We start from the raw sequence: 19,409 nt of genomic DNA, 5'->3' as shown, positions 1-19,409 counted from the left end.
TTCGTACTGATGAACCTCGATTTTGATTAACTTTTGATACGATAGTCCTGTCGATTCGGAAAGTTGTCTCCGACAAACGTCGTGATCGCGTTGCTGGTAAGAGAGAACCACTCTTTTTAAAGTTTCGATCTATTTTAGCAATCGTATACCTGCTTAGCTGTTCGGTATCAGCAATTTGACGGTAGCTTTTGCCGGTGATATGGTGTACTATTATCAGTTTTCTGACAGTATGTGTTTTGGGCATTTTGAAGCAAAATAACACCAATTTTGATGAACAATTTTTATTACTATTTTAATCCCAACTGTCTATGTTTTCGACAAAGTAACAGGAATGACAGTACACAATAAAATGATACTAAGCAGGGTTTCCAAGTGTTTTTGAGCAAAGTCCTGCTTACTAAAGGGTGTGTCACATCAAATTGCATCACGGAAAAAACGCTGTAGAAATTTAATTTTGGCCATGCTTCACTGTCAATTTTTCGTAAATTTGGAAAAATGTCGTCGAACGAAAAAGAGCGTCGTGAATTAATCCTGCGCACTCATTTCGAAAACCCGGAGTTGTCACATCGGGACATCGGTAAGATGCTGGGAATCGTCCAATCCATGGTCAGCAGAGTACTAAAACGATACTTCGAGAACCTAACCATCGACCGGAAGATGAAGAACGGCAAAATGGATGCTCCGTCAGTGAAAAAGATCACAAGCGCGTAGTTAAGCAGTTTAGACGTGATCCGAGAAGTTCGGTCCGGGATGTCGCCAATAAGCTGAATTTGTCAAGTTCATTCGTCCAGCGGACCAAGCAGCGGGAGGGCCTGCGTACATACAAGGTTCAGAAGGCTCCTAACCGCGACGAAAGGCAAAACATGGTGGGGAAGACGCGAGCCCGGAAGCTGTACACCGAAATGCTGACGAAGCCGCATTGCCTGGTAATGGACGACGAAACCTACGTCAAAGCGGACTTTCGTCAGCTGCCGGGCCTGTTGTTCTTCTCCGCAGAGGACAAATTCAGCGTTCCGGAGGAGATTCGCAAGCAGAAACTATCCAAGTTTGCCAAAAAGTACATGGTGTGGCAAGCGATCTGCTCTTGCGGAAAGCGGAGCGCCCCCTTCGTGATGACCGGCACTATTACTATTACTATTACTATTACTATTACTATTACTATTACTATTACTATTACTATTACTATTACTATTACTATTACTATTACTATTACTATTACTATTACTATTACTATTACTATTACTATTACTATTACTATTACTATTACTATTACTATTACTATTACTATTACTATTACTATTACTATTACTATTACTATTATTTTTTTTTTTTTCTGTATTATAGTGACTTTCAACGCTTCTGGCTGGTTCGTCACTTTAACCTTCCATTTTGGAAGAATGTCGGGAGTGAGAATTGAACTCGTGATCTTGAGCGTGAGATGTATGGATGTTACCTCCACGCCATATCGGCTCCACACTATTACTATTACTATTACTATTACTATTACTATTACTATTACTATTACTATTACTATTACTATTACTATTACTATTACTATTACTATTACTATTACTATTACTATTACTATTACTATTACTATTACTATTACTATTACTATTACTATTACTATTACTATTACTATTACTATTACTATTACTATTACTATTACTATTACTATTACTATTACTATTACTATTACTATTACTATTACTATTACTATTACTATTACTATTACTATTACTATTACTATTACTATTACTATTACTATTACTATTACTATTACTATTACTATTACTATTACTATTACTATTACTATTACTATTACTATTACTATTACTATTACTATTACTATTACTATTGCTATTACTATTGCTATTACTATTACTATTACTATTACTATTACTATTTGAACTACTAGACCGATTCAGATGATCGACATATCACTATATTGTTTTGGCGGGTAATGGCTATATAACAATACTTGGAGTAGTGCGGGAAATAGGTGCACAACTAACCGTCCAATAACTCTTGAAAATCAAATTAAATTTGGTTGCCAAATTTTAACTATATATATTACCTTCGAAATGTAGTACATGAATTTCTCGAGTTTTGTTCGTAGTTAGACAAAAATCTATTTTAATACAAAGTAGCAAATGCGTACTTTTGCCCCATAGTGGGGGCAAAGGTGCGCACCCTACGGGACAAAAATGCGCACTTATTAAATTGTACTTCTGGGGTAACTTGTAACAAAAAACAATGCTTTATCATTACCAGCGGAAGAAGCCTCATTACCAGAGTGTGTAGGCACTATCCAGTGGGGGAGGAGGGGGTGCTGTATGATGTTTTATGGGTGAAGATGAGTGGGTGTTACGGTCGAACATATCACGTGGAAATTATTGGGAGGGAGGAGAATGACAATATAAGATATCTGAAAATGTTCAACATTTGAAACAGAATTCCTTTTTATTAACAAATTAGCTGACCCGGCGAACTTCGTCCCACCCACAATTGATATATTGATATAAATCAAGGTTCCACAGAAATTATTTTTATGTACATAATCTATACACGCGGCATATAATTTTTTTTTGACATATAAACCTGATGCAGACTATGACGCATCAATCTTGATACTGACTGTTTAAATCCGTTGCTCTGTTCTTGAGTTAAATCGTGAGGAACGGACACCAAAATGTTTTTATTAATATAGATCAAGTTTATAAATACATGGTTACCTTCACTTGATTTAATTGAAACTCATTGTTGAGAAAAAAATATTTGAAGTTCATTGTGAAAACATAAACATAAACGAAACATAACCGTTATTGATTTGAATGCATGGTGAAAATAAAAACATTTTTGATTTAAAATTCATTTGAATTATTTTTAAGCGATTGTTCATTTTTCCTCCTCATCTTGGATTTCGGTTCTGAGGATTCCGACGATTTGCCTTGGAGCGCTGTAACTTCGTTGCGCTGTTGTAGGGTTCGAAGAAACAGACGATGGTTCCTCATGAAGCTAGAATCCCAATCTTTTCCTACCTGTTTTGGCTGAATTCGTGCTGGAGGTTGTTGGCTTCCGCAAAATCAAACGCCAGACGATGTAAATCTTTGAGAGTCATACCATAGAAAGCTTTGTCCAATGCACTGCAGTGGCTCGCAGATCCTCAGACTGCTCACTCGTAAATACTTGTCTGAACCGCCCTAGGTGCTCGCTGGCACAACCCAGTATAAGTAGAAATGTCAATAAAAGAAGATTCAAATCATAAATCACTCACTGATATGAGCCTCTTCCTCAGAGCTGATTCAGAAATATCGAGGTCTGCCGCAATCCGACGCTTCGAGAATCCCTCCGGAAGCCTCTATAGGGCCATTTGAGCATTTCTGGAGTGCATTTCTTCAAATCAGTTTTCTTCTTGTCCCGTTAAAAATTTGGTTGGAAACATTTTATAATTTTTTTTCTGAGCAAAACCCACCTTTGGCCCACAAGTAATTTTTGAACTAATCTAATTTTTAAAAAAGCTCTTGAACTTTTTCACAAAAACGAGTACGCACTATTGTACGCACTGTTGTCGAAATTTTATGCTCGTTTGCTTCAAAAAGGCCAATGCGCACTTTTGCCCCGTGCGCACCTTTACCCCGCACTACTCAACTATACGTAAAAAATGAAAATATGTAAATTAAGGTTCATTTGAGATAGCTATTCCGAATAACGGAGCTAGTGAATCGAACTGTAGGTACAGTCTTATATATTATTCATATATTATTGGTGTTTGTATATTTACTCAAAATTTTGTCTACACTACGACTGCGTCAAATTGACGCATATTGACGTAGAGATAGGTATACCACATAGAGAATTTCAATATTTCAACACTTTTGAAGAAAATAGACTTCAATATATTTTAACCTCGATCAATGGATAAAAGTCATTACAAAAAATAAAATAAAAATTTGTAGCGTGGTACTGGTTTCGACATTTGGAAGCCCCTCGTTTAGTTATTTTGAAGTTCAGATTCTACACCAGCTCACTTGTGTGAATCGGAGCCTCTCTCTTCTTTCAATGTATTGGATGTAAGGCAACGCGAGTGCCGCTCCTCTTTTTAGATTTGAGCAACTTGGCATAATGGGTGCTGGATGTGATTCGACGGCTGTGTTTTAGCCAAGACACCCAAATACCAATACACCCGAAAGACTCATGCTTTCCTTTTTTCATTTTTTTCGTTTGGATATTTCCCCCAAATAGCAGAGTCTTTCGGCGGAGGTTTTCTTGTTCTTGGAACCTCAAAAACCCGGCAAGCGATTCGATTTGAACTGCGCTCGGGAGGTTAAAGGTGATCGCCCGAGAATATTTGAATATGAGACCGATGTAGGGACAAGGGAACTTGGCATGACTTGCGTGATTATTAACTTCGTTAATAATTACGCAGTTCCGGTCCTATTGATTAGTACGCTGATCTGAGGACTAAAAATTATGTTCTTCCATTTCAACGTGGACCGTGGAAGAGGTCGGAGTGGTGTTATTTTCTTGAACCGCGAATTTCACAAAAGGTAGTTGGTGTTTTAATTATCGCGAGTTAGTTGTGCTCATTAGTGTTCTTTTTTTTTTTTTTTTTTTTTTTTGTTCAAATTTTGTTAGCTGGATAGTCGATAGATTTAGGCAAAGTTGAAGTTGTACCCTCCCGTGCATCCGTTAAATACATCCGGAGGTAAGAATGGCATTGTGGTTTGGCTCATGTGGCGTAATTTTGAATGGTTCTTGTGTGTGCTTTTCGTGTAACCTCTTTAGGAAGCGCCGCTACTGACCCCACGGAGTCAACGTTGGAATTGACCAAAAATCCAGCCAAGGCTCAAACCTTTCCGCCTGGTTCGAAGACTGCGCTGCGCGAACAATACTGGCAGCCGCAACAGGCGTAAACCGGAAGTTAGGACCGCTCATCGCACGCCCAGCTAGGAGTAGAACCCGTCGACGTAGCGAATCACATAAATCCATGGTAGTGAGTACCTTTTTTCCTTATCCATTATTAACATGCGCATGTAGGATAAGTGATATTGAGCAAAACGCTATAAATAGCTACTAACCACGAAAGCCACACAATTCAAAGCCATACACACACAAATAATGCATGCAGTGGAGAGCTCACTCCATATGACTGTGTAATTTCAATCGCTATAAGCGAAGCCATTCATGAATAGCCTAACGGAGTAAATAGCAAGCGCGCCGTCTTCTCAACCTAGATGTGATGAGATCGAGACTGGGGAGGAAAATTAGAGTAGAGTAATGAAATTTGATTAATGTTCTTAGAGTAAATAAATTTTCTATGTTGATGGATGTTCTTTCCTGATTGACTAAATGTTCAATGTAGAAGAGAAGTGTTGATGAAGCTAATTGATTTAAGTGATTGAGAATGTTGTGAGAGATGTTTTGATATTTAATGTAGTGTAAAATAAACTTTTCCGTTCGATTTATATGTTAAGGTCTAAGAAACAAATGTGTATTTACTGGCTCGCGGTGGCCTAAACACCGACGAACCCGTTCACTCTTCTTTTTGTGTTAATTAGGTCACGAGTCAGGGTGGAGACTCCTTTTTTTGTTTACTTCCACTCTCACTCCTACGCTCCGAAGCGAGCTCTGAAGTTGAGGGGAAGATCATTATTAGTAGGTCCAGTGAGGAGACCTCAGCATAAGTGGTAGTCAGTGGGATCGACCCAGACTTCCTTGTGTCTGCATTACGTCTCGTGGACAAACGATATCGCGGGTTCTCCCGAGAAATTGTCGGACAATCGCGCAGGTGCTAAGGATGACCGACTTTTGGATGCCGGCCAATTCCTTCTCCATATTCAACACCTTTAGCGCTTCCAGAAGTGTCTTCGGGACAATTCCAGTTCCAGAGAGAACGACTGGAACAATTCTTGGGACCTCCCTTAGTCCCCACAGTTCCTTGAGCTCCACGGCCAATGGTCGGTACTTGCAGATTTTGCGACCGTGGTTCTCCTCCAGATTCTGGTTCAGTGGAATAGCGACATCGATGATGGTGACTTTGCGGTCGCTCTTGTCGTAAACCATTATATCTGGCCGGTTGTGGTGGATCGAGAGGTCGGTCAGAACAGTGCGATCCCAGTACAGCTTGAAACGGTCATTTTCCAGGACAGGTGCAGGCAGGTACCGGTAGTTTGGTACGTTGTCTTCCAGTAGAGCACATTGGAGCGCCAGTTGTCGATGAACAATACGGGCCACGTTGTTGTGGCGCTCGGTGTAGGCTGCGTTGGCCAAAACGGGACAGCCTCCCATAATGTGTTCTATGTTTTCACCTGGTTGATGGCACATCCGGCAAATGTCATCAACGTCTTGATGCCAGACGTACCGCCTGCAGTTTCTCGTCGGCATTATCCTGTCCTGGATGGCTATCATGTCGGCTTCTACTACTGAAGAGAGTTCACCACGCGTTAGCCACAGATTAGATGCGGCCTTGTCGACGTGTGGCCGATCCAGTTGATGGGGGTGGGCACCATGCACTGCCTTCTGCTTCCAAGCTGCAATCTTCTCCTCCACTGTCTGCAGATTGCAGTTGAGTTGGTACTCCGCTTGCGCCAAGTGCAGAGCGCTGTATCCTCTGTCGGCGGCGCAGACAGCCCGGTATAGCGCGTTTTGGTTGGCGCGTTCTGCGAAGTACTCGCGCAGTTGTCGTACCTGGGCAACACACAGTGCAGAAATGTCGACGATTCCAAGTCCCCCTTCTTTGCGTGGTAGTGAAACTCTCTCCAGTGCCGATTGAGGATGGTGCATTCCGGCCTCTTTGAATGCTTTCCTCATCCTCCTCTCAAGGTCCTCTAGGTCAGTTTTGCTCCATTTGACTACACCAAAACTGAAGGTCAGCAGGGGAACCGCGAATGTGTTGATCGCGCGTACCTTGTTCCCCGCGTTGAGGAAAGTCCTCAGGACACAGTTCACTCGACTCAAGAACTTGTCTCGCAGCTCCGTCTTGATGTCGGAGTGGCGAATCCCGGTGAGCTGTCGGAATCCAAGATATTTATAGGATTCGCCACGAACCATGTCTCTTATAAACTCGCCGTCATAGACCTCGTAGCCTCCGGATTCGGTAAGTTGTCCTTTCAGCAGGTGGACACAGCGACACTTGTCGAGGCCGAACTCCATACAGATGTCCCTGCTTATGTCTTCGACAACCCGGATAGCTACACCTAGACGCTGACGTGAATCAGCGTAGACCTTGAGATCGTCCATGTAAAAGGTATGGGTCACTTCTTCGTGGGCGCCGTCGCCATACCTTATTTTATAGCCATGACCGTTTCTATTGAGCGTCCTACTGAGGGGGTTCAGTGCCAGACAAAACCAAAGCGGGCTGAAAGAGTCGCCTTGGAATATCCCCCTCTTTATCTGCAGCGTTCTAGACTGCAACACATTTTCCCCATCACTAAGGTGCAGAGACGTGCTCCACTGCCTCATCGCATGCTGCAGGAACCTAACGACGACGGGATCAATTTTGTAGAGCTCCAATACCCGGACGAGAAACGAGTGAGGTATGGAGTCATAAGCCTTCCTGTAATCGATATAGGCCATGCTTAGGTTCCGCTGATTATAAACCGCCTGGCCGACTATGGTTGCGTCGATGATGGCCTGGTCTTTGCAGCCATGCGTATTTTTTCTGCATCCTTTCTGCTCTTCTGCGATGATATGGTGTTGTTCGCAGTGGGCAGAAACTTTGGCGGTTATGATGCTGCTTAATATCTTGTACAGACTCGATAGGCACGTTATCGGCCTGTACTTTGATGGGTTCAATGTGTTGCTGTCTTTCGGGAGGAGGAATGTGACGCCACGGGTGGCGAATTCAGGGAGGTTGTGTGGGTCACGTAGCACCTTGTTGAAGCACTCAGCTATCTTTTGATGTGCGACGGTCAGCTTCTTGTGCCAGAAGTTCTGAACACCATCGGGGCCCGGTGCTGCCCAGTTCCTCAGGTACCGCGAGGCTTCGCGGACATCGTTCTCTTCGACGATGATAGCTGGCATCTCTCCAATTTCACCACAACTCTCCTCCTCCCGTCTTAACCACATTTGCCCGTCGCGATGTTGTACTGGGGTCTCCCAAATACCAGCCCAGAAGTTCGTCACATCGCTAATATCTGGCAAACCTTCGCGGTAGTCGGGCTTCTCGTCGCTAATGTGGTCGTAGAACGCTTTTTCGTTATCTCTGAACATCCGATTTTGTTCCTGGCGCTTTGCAGAGTCAGAGTAACGTTTCAGCCGTTTAGTTAGGACGCTCAATTGCTGTACCAGTGTGTCGAGTTTTTCCGTCAGCTGGTGAGCTCCCAGCTGGCGAAGTTCAGTAGGCCGCACGATCACAGCAACTTGGCGACATAATTTCGCCGATCTGCTGCCTCTTTTGTACGCCATCAGTCTTCCAATTGCGGCGCGCTTGTTTAGGATCCGTTGCTCCAATCTCCTTCGCCATGGAGGCTCACGCCTTTCACGGAGATGTTGGAGCAGTCCGCCTCTTGGCCTAATACGGTATCCTAAACTTTTGGCGGTCGCCACAGCAGCACAGTAAACTTTCAGTTGCAGCTCCTCCATGTTCTCAGCATCAACCAAGTGCAGCGGAAGAACGTGCTCGTTCATGAGCTTTACTGCACTTGTCAGCCTGCGGGAATGCTGCAACTTCGGGATCCTGGGGCGCGACAATGGGTCTGTGTCGCGGAACTGTGAGATCGCCTCGTCGTAGTGGAAGACCAGATCGCGTAGTAGTTGTTGATCTGGCTGTGGGTCTTCCGGCTCAGGGGGTTGTAGTACTGTGGCCTCCACTGGTGCTGATTCGCGTGCCCCACTCGCGAATGAATTGCTCAGCCGTACTGAACTTCGTCTCGACACATCGCTTGCTCTGTTGTTCCTGGAGCTTATTTCTCTCTGCACCTGCTGCTTGATCTCGTCGATTTGCGTTTGGGAGAGCATGTTGTTGCGTACTATCGCTCTACGCCTCGCGTTCATCGCGTTCTGATCAAGCCTCCCGACGAACTCTGGATACGCTTCCTCGAACATTGTTAGTATTCGAGGGCGACCGCTCATGTCCGTCTCCAAAGCAGTGCAGATGTAATAGGCGCGGATCACGAATTCATTCATTTCGTGTGTCCACATGATCCGGCGCCTAGTGGTACCCACAAGTGTGGACGACTGTCGTCTGGCAGTCGCAACACGTCTCGTAGGCGCAGCGTTTCTTGGGTGATGTCGATGGCTGCTGTTTCCGTGTGGCGGTAGCTCTTCGGGTTGAACCCGGCTGGTGGCCCGCTCTTGCACATCGCCCTCCAGCCGCTGGCCGCTCGCTCTTACGCCCGTTCCAGGACCAGCTCCAGTTCGGGGACCCTCCTCGGGTGATCGCATTCTAATTATTCTTCGTGATCGTAGCTCCATTTTATTGGGTGTATCTCCTTTGCCCGGGAGACAGCGGGTTGGCAAGGCCTCCATGACCCGGGAGGCCTTCCCCGGGAGAGATATAGCGCTCTGACTCGCTCGCACCCCCTCACTTAGCCACTTTCGACACCCGTTCTCGGAGCCAAGACCAGGTGTGTGTTTCCAGTTCACGCCCGATCTAAAAATGTCGTCATATGATCTTCGTGGAGGCGTGAGATAGGAACATTTGAGACCAACAGGCAGGCTCCTACCCTATGTTGATCCCCATTTGAGAACCAAACTTTATCCTTTTTTTTTTTTTTTTTTTTTTTTTTTTTTTTTTTTTTTTTTTTGGTTCGAAGAAATTCCGTTTAGTTTATTAGGTTATCCGTGTTGGTACAGTTTCCTTAGTTTAATTCCTAAAATAAGTAAAAAATTAATAGATATTTAGATTGAATAATTACATTTTGGTTATCGTTGTGATTTTGGTCTTGTCACTGTGTCCTCCAGCTCATATTCCGTGTCCTATCCTTGAAAATTTTCCTGTCCGTGTTTCCCTTGTGTTTCACCAGTGTCCAGATCCAGTTGTTCCCGTTTTCTACCGGCTTTTCAGTAGCCTCCATCCTTTTCCATTACTGTGTTTTCTTTTGATGATTTTCATTCCATTCCTGTGTTTTCCTTCAGTTGTGGTTTCCAAGAGTTGTCCTAGTCGTTTTGCAGATTCCTTCATTATTTGTCTCCAATGGTCCCGTTCAATATTCCTCCGTCCTTTTTGTCCTAGTCCCTTTTTGGTCCCGTTCCTGGTCATCCTCGTCCTTCGTCGTTGTTTGGATCGTTTCCTCAGCAACAATCCAGTCCAATCGGTGATGCTGTTCCCCTTGTCGAACCTAATCTGGGAAAGAAAAAGAGAAAAAAAAGCTTAACACCTAAGAATTGGAACGACTCACCATCTTCACTTTCCTTTTCCATCGTTGTCCATATCGCTCACAAGGTTTTTTCTTCATAAACACGGAATCGTCCGTGTGAAACACATAAATTAAAAAAAAAAAAAAAAAAAAAAAAACAAACTTCACTGACCAAACCATCGCTCCGGTTTGTTTACTTCTTAAACACTGTTTAGTTGGCAATAGCTTGAGTGACTTGTGTGAGTGTATTGGGAGAATGAGTGTACATCGCTTGTAAGCGAGGGGTGCGTGAATGTGTGATTGGTTGATTATTTAGTTTTGTTTTGTGATTTTGTTAGGAAAAAGGTCATCTCATCGTTGGAGCATGCCAACGATTGAGAATGGCGAACTTTAAGATTTTTCTTCGGTGGAAGCACGCAATCTTTGGAGTTTCCAAAGTAGCTTCCATATCCGAAGAAATTTCGGGCTAATTTAAGATGGATATTGTTTTCATTCCTTTTTACTCGGGTAAAGTTCTGAGGTCGGAATGAACAATATTCATCGAGTTATTTTTTCGACGTAGGTCGATAGTACGTTTTTTTTTACATCTCCAGAAATACTTCTATTAATGAGAAGTGGAGGATGTAAGGATTTTAGTTATAGTTTTGGGTAATTTTGAGTATATTTTTTGAGAACACTAATGAGCACAACTAACTCGCGATAATTAAAACACCAACTACCTTTTGTGAAATTCGCGGTTCAAGAAAATAACACCACTCCGACCTCTTCCACGGTCCACGTTGAAATGGAAGAACATAATTTTTAGTCCTCAGATCAGCGTACTAATCAATAGGACCGGAACTGCGTAATTATTAACGAAGTTAATAATCACGCAAGTCATGCCAAGTTCCCTTGTCCCTACATCGGTCTCATATTCAAATATTCTCGGGCGATCACCTTTAACCTCCCGAGCGCAGTTCAAATCGAATCGCTTGCCGGGTTTTTGAGGTTCCAAGAACAAGAAAACCTCCGCCGAAAGACTCTGCTATTTGGGGGAAATATCCAAACGAAAAAAATGAAAAAAGGAAAGCATGAGTCTTTCGGGTGTATTGGTATTTGGGTGTCTTGGCTAAAACACAGCCGTCGAATCACATCCAGCACCCATTATGCCAAGTTGCTCAAATCTAAAAAGAGGAGCGGCACTCGCGTTGCCTTACATCCAATACATTGAAAGAAGAGAGAGGCTCCGATTCACACAAGTGAGCTGGTGTAGAATCTGAACTTCAAAATAACTAAACGAGGGGCTTCCAAATGTCGAAACCAGTACCACGCTACATCATTCCCTGCTGAATTTTCGAAAATTTGATTGGCATAAACCAATCAAATTTTCGAAGGCGAAAATAGAGTCTCCCTTCGCAGAATGTTCACTAACATTTTCGGGGTCATATGTGGTCATCGTCAAACTGAATTGACTCATCCTCTATCTCCAGTATCAGATCGGGTAATCTGTCTGTAACTGACCATCAACGCTTTACAGCTCCGGTCTCCAGCGAAATGTCATGCGAACCACTGTAAAAGGTTAACTCTAAACGCCCATCAAAAATTACTGGCATTACAGCAACTAACTAACTACTGAACTGAGAAACAAGAAAAACTCGAAAATACATCAATCGATCTGACCTTCAAGAACTACTATTAGTTGACAATCCTATTCACACAAAATGAAGAAAAAATATACTCAAAATTACCCAAAACTATAACTAAAATCCTTACATCCTCCACTTCTCATTAATAGAAGTATTTCTGGAGATGTAAAAAAAAACGTACTATCGACCTACGTCGAAAAAATAACTCGATGAATATTGTTCATTCCGACCTCAGAACTTTACCCGAGTAAAAAGGAATGAAAACAATATCCATCTTAAATTAGCCCGAAATTTCTTCGGATATGGAAGCTACTTTGGAAACTCCAAAGATTGCGTGCTTCCACCGAAGAAAAATCTTAAAGTTCGCCATTCTCAATCGTTGGCATGCTCCAACGATGAGATGACCTTTTTCCTAACAAAATCACAAAACAAAACTAAATAATCAACCAATCACACATTCACGCACCCCTCGCTTACAAGCGATGTACACTCATTCTCCCAATACACTCACACAAGTCACTCAAGCTATTGCCAACTAAACAGTGTTTAAGAAGTAAACAAACCGGAGCGATGGTTTGGTCAGTGAAGTTTGTCTTTTTTTTTTTTTTTTTTGTTCAAGCTATGTACCTTTCAGAAAGGAACTAATAATAGAAAACACACCTATGTGGAAAGTCTACGTCGAATCCCATCGATTGAGGAATCGTTGAGACTTTGGAAGATTGCCTAAAGTCTGGGTTGAAAGCTCACAATGATTCAAAAAAAAAAAGTAGCAAAGTTCACGAAGAAAAGGAAAGAGTCGGAGCGATGACCTGTGCAAAGTAGCGGTCATGGTACCGCGAAGCGTAAAGCGAGCACTGATGATGATTTTCGAAACAATCAGTAGTGGACTTTGTGAAGAAACGAAGAGGAGAGCGCCTCAGCACTTGAAAGCAGTCGGAAGAAGAAGAGACTAGATAAACCTCTCGATCTGGGTGATTCCGTAGAATCAAGCATTTGAAAGCTATGTAGCCGAAGTGACTAACGGGAATCCCAACGAAAACATCAAGAAAGAGACCGACCTTCGGAACCGAGTTGGTAGGGAAAAGCGACCCGGATTGTAAATATTTGTAAATATTAGTTGTAGTTAGTTATTATTTTTTCCTAGTTCCCTAACCCTTACTTCTAGTGTTAGTCTTAATTCTAGTTAGATTAGTTTGTTAATTCATTAAAAAGTTATAGTCACTCACGTTTTTTCTTTGTTTATATTCCATATTTTTCGGTTGTTTTTGTTTTTTTCGTCATTTTTGGCGTTCCGGTATTCCATTATTTATTTGTTTTTTTTTTGGTTCGAAGAAATTCCGTTTAGTTTATTAGGTTATCCGTGTTGGTACAGTTGGTTGGTAGCCTAAACACCCGATACAATTTTCAGATAGGTCACGAGCCCAGGGTTGGGGCTCCTCTTCTGTTGTGGACAACTTTTCAACCCCCGCACCTCGTCCTCTGAAACTTCAAGGTGGGTGGGTTTGGCATCATTGCGTAGGTCCAATGATGAGAATTTTGGCATAAACGGTGTTCATTGGAAACAACCGTATTGCCTCTGTTGCCTGAATTGTGGAACGCGGATAAACGGTGTCGCGGGTCCTTCTTAGCGCAGAAGAGTCGCGGAAATAACCGGGTTTGTGAGAAAAAGGACAAACCCGCCCTCAGTGGGTGTCTCATTGCCGGGCAAGGATAAAACACGGCGGTCGGTCTCCCTCGCGGGAGTGGCGCTTAAGCCGACCGCTTATCTGCGCAAAATCCCCGGTCGCGACGAACTCGCGCGCTTCCCCGGCGTCGCGGGTTACATTTGGCATTTTCCCTTTTTTGAGTTATTAATTTACATTTTCGTTCATAATATTTTTGGTATATATTTTGTTTATTAATTTCTATGATAATCTTCATCAATTATTACATTTAATTATTTTTTGTTTATTCATACAAATATCTATTTCGGTAAGAATCCTTGAACATTTAACTCGCATGTATAATACATTTATTTTTCTTGTTAATTATTCATCCATATCAGCTCAAACATAAAAACGATATTGGGCAGTTATAATTATTGTCTTCTACTACGTAATTATTCTCAAACACATTTTTCGTATCTAAAACTATTTTTTTTTGTTGAAATTCAGCCTCTCTACTGTATTATTGATTAAAATTGTTCTTTATAAAATTATTGATCAAGCATTCGGAATCAGTCAGCTACGTCCCGTTGTCCTGTGAATTAAAAAAAATATATATATATTAATTATTGGTATTGTTTTAATTAATCAAAATGGATAAATTTCCGTCTGCGGAGTACCTTACGATGGACGAAGTAGACTACGAGCTGAGTATTCGGGAGAAACTCGATGAGAATACAATCGGGCTAGACCTCTCTGAGAAACAGCGGTGTTTGAGGAAATTATTTAAGGCAGATGCTAAAATAGGGCGGAACTATCGTTCCAATTTAAGTATACGGGACGAATACCCAGTGGTGGGAAAAAAATTCGACGAAGTGAAGAAGGCTTTGTGGCGATATGGGATGGACACCAGATGGGAGTCGGTTCTTTTACATTGCTATTACAGAGCGAAACGGTGTTCAAGCTATGTACCTTTCAGAAAGGAACTAATAATAGAAAACACACCTATGTGGAAAGTCTACGTCGAATCCCATCGATTGAGGAATCGTTGAGACTTTGGAAGATTGCCTAAAGTCTGGGTTGAAAGCTCACAATGATTCAAAAAAAAAAGTAGCAAAGTTCACGAAGAAAAGGAAAGAGTCGGAGCGATGACCTGTGCAAAGTAGCGGTCATGGTACCGCGAAGCGTAAAGCGAGCACTGATGATGATTTTCGAAACAATCAGTAGTGGACTTTGTGAAGAAACGAAGAGGAGAGCGCCTCAGCACTTGAAAGCAGTCGGAAGAAGAAGAGACTAGATAAACCTCTCGATCTGGGTGATTCCGTAGAATCAAGCATTTGAAAGCTATGTAGCCGAAGTGACTAACGGGAATCCCAACGAAAACATCAAGAAAGAGACCGACCTTCGGAACCGAGTTGGTAGGGAAAAGCGACCCGGATTGTAAATATTTGTAAATATTAGTTGTAGTTAGTTATTATTTTTTCCTAGTTCCCTAACCCTTACTTCTAGTGTTAGTCTTAATTCTAGTTAGATTAGTTTGTTAATTCATTAAAAAGTTATAGTCACTCACGTTTTTCCTTTGTTTATATTCCATATTTTTCGGTTGTTTTTGTTTTTTTCGTCATTTTGGCGTTCCGGTATTCCATTATTTATTTGTTTTTTTTTGGTTCGAAGAAATTCCGTTTAGTTTATTAGGTTATCCGTGTTGGTACAGTTTCCTTAGTTTAATTCCTAAAATAAGTAAAAAATTAATAGATATTTAGATTGAAGAATTACATTTTGGTTATCGTTGTGATTTTGGTCTTGTCACTGTGTCCTCCAGCTCATATTCCGTGTCCTATCCTTGAAAATTTTCCTGTCCGTGTTTCCCTTGTGTTTCACCAGTGTCCAGATCCAGTTGTTCCCGTTTTCTACCGGCTTTTCAGTAGCCTCCATCCTTTTCCATTACTGTGTTTTCTTTTGATGATTTTCATTCCATTCCTGTGTTTTCCTTCAGTTGTGGTTTCCAAGAGTTGTCCTAGTCGTTTTGCAGATTCCTTCATTATTTGTCTCCAATGGTCCCGTTCAATATTCCTCCGTCCTTTTTGTCCTAGTCCCTTTTTGGTCCCGTTCCTGGTCATCCTCGTCCTTCGTCGTTGTTTGGATCGTTTCCTCAGCAACAATCCAGTCCAATCGGTGATGCTGTTCCCCTTGTCGAACCTAATCTGGGAAAGAAAAAGAGAAAAAAAAGCTTAACACCTAAGAATTGGAACGACTCACCATCTTCACTTTCCTTTTCCATCGTTGTCAATATCGCTCACAAGGTTTTTCCTTCATAAACACGGAATCGTCCGTGTGAAACACATAAATTAAAAAAAAAAAAAAAAAAAAAAAAAAAAAAAAACAAACTTCACTGACCAAACCATCGCTCCGGTTTGTTTACTTCTTAAACACTGTTTAGTTGGCAATAGCTTGAGTGACTTGTGTGAGTGTATTGGGAGAATGAGTGTACATCGCTTGTAAGCGAGGGGTGCGTGAATGTGTGATTGGTTGATTATTTAGTTTTGTTTTGTGATTTTGTTAGGAAAAAGGTCATCTCATCGTTGGAGCATGCCAACGATTGAGAATGGCGAACTTTAAGATTTTTCTTCGGTGGAAGCACGCAATCTTTGGAGTTTCCAAAGTAGCTTCCATATCCGAAGAAATTTCGGGCTAATTTAAGAGGGATATTGTTTTCATTCCTTTTTACTCGGGTAAAGTTCTGAGGTCGGAATGAACAATATTCATCGAGTTATTTTTTCGACGTAGGTCGATAGTACGTTTTTTTTTACATCTCCAGAAATACTTCTATTAATGAGAAGTGGAGGATGTAAGGATTTTAGTTATAGTTTTGGGTAATTTTGAGTATATTTTTTCTTCATTTTGTGTGAATAGGATTGTCAACTAATAGTAGTTCTTGAAGGTCAGATCGATTGATGTATTTTCGAGTTTTTCTTGTTTCTCAGTTCAGTAGTTAGTTAGTTGCTGTAATGCCAGTAATTTTTGATGGGCGTTTAGAGTTAACCTTTTACAGTGGTTCGCATGACATTTCGCTGGAGACCGGAGCTGTAAAGCGTTGATGGTCAGTTACAGACAGATTACCCGATCTGATACTGGAGATAGAGGATGAGCCAATTCAGTTTGACGATGACCACATATGACCCCGAAAATGTTAGTGAACATTCTGCGAAGGGAGACTCTATTTTCGCCTTCGAAAATTTGATTGGTTTATGCCAATCAAATTTTCGAAAATTCAGCAGGGAATGATGTAGCGTGGTACTGGTTTCGACATTTGGAAGCCCCTCGTTTAGTTATTTTGAAGTTCAGATTCTACACCAGCTCACTTGTGTGAATCGGAGCCTCTCTCTTCTTTCAATGTATTGGATGTAAGGCAACGCGAGTGCCGCTCCTCTTTTTAGATTTGAGCAACTTGGCATAATGGGTGCTGGATGTGATTCGACGGCTGTGTTTTAGCCAAGACACCCAAATACCAATACACCCGAAAGACTCATGCTTTCCTTTTTTCATTTTTTTCGTTTGGATATTTCCCCCAAATAGCAGAGTCTTTCGGCGGAGGTTTTCTTGTTCTTGGAACCTCAAAAACCCGGCAAGCGATTCGATTTGAACTGCGCTCGGGAGGTTAAAGGTGATCGCCCGAGAATATTTGAATATGAGACCGATGTAGGGACAAGGGAACTTGGCATGACTTGCGTGATTATTAACTTCGTTAATAATTACGCAGTTCCGGTCCTATTGATTAGTACGCTGATCTGAGGACTAAAAATTATGTTCTTCCATTTCAACGTGGACCGTGGAAGAGGTCGGAGTGGTGTTATTTTCTTGAACCGCGAATTTCACAAAAGGTAGTTGGTGTTTTAATTATCGCGAGTTAGTTGTGCTCATTAGTGTTCTTTTTTTTTTTTTTTTTTTTTTTTGTTCAAATTTTGTTAGCTGGATAGTCGATAGATTTAGGCAAAGTTGAAGTTGTACCCTCCCGTGCATCCGTTAAATACATCCGGAGGTAAGAATGGCATTGTGGTTTGGCTCATGTGGCGTAATTTTGAATGGTTCTTGTGTGTGCTTTTCGTGTAACCTCTTTAGGAAGCGCCGCTACTGACCCCACGGAGTCAACGTTGGAATTGACCAAAAATCCAGCCAAGGCTCAAACCTTTCCGCCTGGTTCGAAGACTGCGCTGCGCGAACAATACTGGCAGCCGCAACAGGCGTAAACCGGAAGTTAGGACCGCTCATCGCACGCCCAGCTAGGAGTAGAACCCGTCGACGTAGCGAATCACATAAATCCATGGTAGTGAGTACCTTTTTTCCTTATCCATTATTAACATGCGCATGTAGGATAAGTGATATTGAGCAAAACGCTATAAATAGCTACTAACCACGAAAGCCACACAATTCAAAGCCATACACACACAAATAATGCATGCAGTGGAGAGCTCACTCCATATGACTGTGTAATTTCAATCGCTATAAGCGAAGCCATTCATGAATAGCCTAACGGAGTAAATAGCAAGCGCGCCGTCTTCTCAACCTAGATGTGATGAGATCGAGACTGGGGAGGAAAATTAGAGTAGAGTAATGAAATTTGATTAATGTTCTTAGAGTAAATAAATTTTCTATGTTGATGGATGTTCTTTCCTGATTGACTAAATGTTCAATGTAGAAGAGAAGTGTTGATGAAGCTAATTGATTTAAGTGATTGAGAATGTTGTGAGAGATGTTTTGATATTTAATGTAGTGTAAAATAAACTTTTCCGTTCGATTTATATGTTAAGGTCTAAGAAACAAATGTGTATTTACTGGCTCGCGGTGGCCTAAACACCGACGAACCCGTTCACTCTTCTTTTTGTGTTAATTAGGTCACGAGTCAGGGTGGAGACTCCTTTTTTTGTTTACTTCCACTCTCACTCCTACGCTCCGAAGCGAGCTCTGAAGTTGAGGGGAAGATCATTATTAGTAGGTCCAGTGAGGAGACCTCAGCATAAGTGGTAGTCAGTGGGATCGACCCAGACTTCCTTGTGTCTGCATTACGTCTCGTGGACAAACGATATCGCGGGTTCTCCCGAGAGTGCAGGAAAAAAGTCGCGAAGCTAACCGGGTTGGTGAGGAGAAAAGGACAAACCCGCCCTCAGTGGGTGTCTCATTGCCGGGCAAGGAAAATAACACGGCGGTCGGTCTCCCTCACGGGAGTGGCGCTTAAGCCGACCGCTTATCTGCGCAAATTCCCCGGTAGCGACGGGCTCGCGCGCTCCCCCGGCGTCGCGGGTTACAAATTCAACAATTTTTTCTAATTTTCGTTGTTAAATTCGAAATGCGTCAAAATGGCGCATCCCGTAAACCTACACCCAAACTAGCGTTGGCAGAAAACATGTCATCTTTGGCAGAAAATGTGCCATTTCCTGTGCATGAGAATCAAATGCGCAAATAATGTGCTATTTTAAAAGCTCAAAAATGGTTTGTATGTATGCGAGCAGACATCTCTTTCTGTTTTCTTTTCTCTTTTCATTTGGGATTGTGCAAAAAAGTACTCACGACGTCAATGGGGATCGAACCAAGGCCGGCTGGAATGCAAAGTTACTTTACACGACCACGCTATCCATATAGCTGCCAGCGCTTTTATAAAGGAGCGTGATAATAATACACCTCATCATAAAATGAAGTTGGAAGGTGTTTTCTAAGCCGATAAAGTAGAACATGAACGAGAATATATCTTTCTCTGTCTAGGCCGTGTATTTGGCAACTATACGAAAAACTTTCATATGCTTTCATTTAAATGTGTCTCCTGTTTCGCTGCCTCATATTGCCTC

The 19,409-nt window shown here is 42.0% G+C and overlaps 1 protein-coding gene and 1 long non-coding RNA gene across 9 annotated transcripts in view; both read left to right on the top strand.

The window, feature by feature from the left end:
* The window catches only part of LOC129770204 (xaa-Pro dipeptidase), a 326,892-nt gene that overhangs the window by 226,366 nt on the left and 81,117 nt on the right, over positions 1-19,409 (top strand). The window lies entirely within an intron of this gene.
* Positions 1,864-18,854, top strand: LOC129770208 (uncharacterized). Of its 3 annotated transcripts, XR_008742051.1 has the most exons (4): positions 1,864-4,550; positions 4,639-4,708; positions 4,789-4,996; positions 17,689-18,854. It is a non-coding gene; the product is annotated as an uncharacterized LOC129770208 (long non-coding RNA). The 3 variants fall into 3 exon arrangements; XR_008742050.1 differs by having other exon boundaries at positions 4,639-4,996; XR_008742052.1 differs by lacking the exons at positions 1,864-4,550; positions 4,639-4,708; positions 4,789-4,996 and adding exons at positions 15,953-17,450; positions 17,539-17,608.

The sequence above is a fragment of the Toxorhynchites rutilus genome, chromosome 2 (assembly GCF_029784135.1).
Source record: "Toxorhynchites rutilus septentrionalis strain SRP chromosome 2, ASM2978413v1, whole genome shotgun sequence".
NCBI classification, from domain to species: domain Eukaryota; kingdom Metazoa; phylum Arthropoda; class Insecta; order Diptera; family Culicidae; genus Toxorhynchites; species Toxorhynchites rutilus.
Note: the sequence above shows the minus strand (reverse complement) of the source record. Positions and strands in the feature narration are given on the sequence as shown.